The sequence below is a fragment of the Gorilla gorilla genome, chromosome 14 (genome assembly GCF_029281585.2).
Source record: "Gorilla gorilla gorilla isolate KB3781 chromosome 14, NHGRI_mGorGor1-v2.1_pri, whole genome shotgun sequence".
Classification (NCBI taxonomy): Eukaryota; Metazoa; Chordata; class Mammalia; order Primates; family Hominidae; genus Gorilla; species Gorilla gorilla.
The window spans coordinates 111,780,226-111,781,731 of record NC_073238.2 but is presented as its reverse complement, the minus strand read 5'-3'; the positions used below and the strand labels follow the sequence as shown (position 1 = coordinate 111,781,731).

The window sequence follows — 1,506 nt, the reverse complement described above, 5'->3', positions numbered from 1 at the left end:
CTACATAGTGGGGCCCAAAGCAAAATGAAAACGAGGTACCCCTAGATACAAAATATATTAAGAATTTCAAAATGATGACAGCAGAACATGAATTAGCCCAAGCATGGGGTACTTCTTGTCTCAGCGCAAGATTCTGTGTTGCTGCACGGGCTGCACACTAACAAAGTCAGCCCTGCTTTCAAAGATTTAGGAAACTTTCAGGCTTGCCCATGAAATACAGTGTGAGCCCTCTTCAGCAAATTCCTTGATGACAAAAAACCTAGAGAGGAAATTAAATAAAGAGCTTAGAAATGAAGGCTCTGCACTGGTGGAGAGCCTTGAACTGATTTATATATAAAACAAATTCTAAACAACTTTGGGAATTATCGTTACAGAATACAAATACTTGAAACAGGAAGAAGAATGAAATTGCTAGTGCATTCATCTAGCCCTGCAGGTAAGCACTTGACACTACCTAAAATCATATTGTGTTTTTAATGAGATGTAATGATTCTACACTGAGTGTTTTATTTGGTATCTTCCCTGGTATCTTCATGTCAGATTGGTAATGTGCTGACGTCTTAACAAGGTTTGAGGGAGGTTCATCTCACACAGAGCATGAAAACCCATTTATCATGCTCTGAACCACAAAAGAATCTGGAAGACTATAGAAGAATCTTTTGTTGGGAAATATCTCATGGAGTGAAGAAACATTTACGTGAGGATGAAGTGATCTCACTGGTTTTACTTCAGTTTATTTTTCTTCTATTAAATTTGGATAAGTTACATTTAATCCTTTTATTGAAAAATACATTATTTCGTTTTTACAAAAGTATGAATGTTAATGATTATTCACGTGTGATGGGATTTGAGTATTTTACTTTCATCTTTCTCTTCTTTGTCTTTTCTGTATTAATTAAATTATTTGTAAGTGTCATATGTAATTTTTACAGAAGCTAAATTTAATTTTATTTAATTAAAAAAATTAAGTCAAATATTACCCCACCCAAAGGTTCCAGTCCACAGAATTTTATTGGTGAAATCTATAACAACTTCAAGGAGCTGTATTTACTTTGTTTGAAAGAACAGAGAGCTAGAAAATTTCCAACTTGTTCTGCAATATATCATTGATACCAAACCAAGACAATTAACTACCAAAAAACAGACATATCAATCGCTTTGAAGATAGATGCAACAATGATAAGTAAAATCTTTTCAGGTGGCCACACCCTTTCAAATCCAGCCATGTGGGTGTGGGTTTGGGTGTGGGGGTTGGGGTCACAAGAGAGTTGTGTGGACATCGAGAGCCTAGCATACTTTTGCATGGAAGCCATGGAGATGTTCTCCTCCCCTGTCTCTGACACCCTGAATAACCTCTACTAGACTGAGGAAAATGTAGGCCCAGGGGTACTAAAGGGGTCCCAGGGATGGGCAGAAACTAAATTGGACTGCTTGGGTTCAAATTGTGGTGTCTTAACTATCACCAGCCTTCTTCAAGAGAGGCTACTGTCATGGACTGCTAAGATG

The 1,506-nt window shown here is 37.2% G+C and overlaps 1 non-coding gene across 1 annotated transcript; it reads right to left on the bottom strand.

Annotated features, from left to right (window-relative positions):
- Positions 1-534: 534 nt before the first annotated feature.
- On the bottom strand, positions 535-636 carry LOC115930489 (small nucleolar RNA U13). The gene has a single exon (XR_004067125.1). It is a non-coding gene; the product is annotated as a small nucleolar RNA U13 (small nucleolar RNA).
- Positions 637-1,506: the final 870 nt, after the last annotated feature.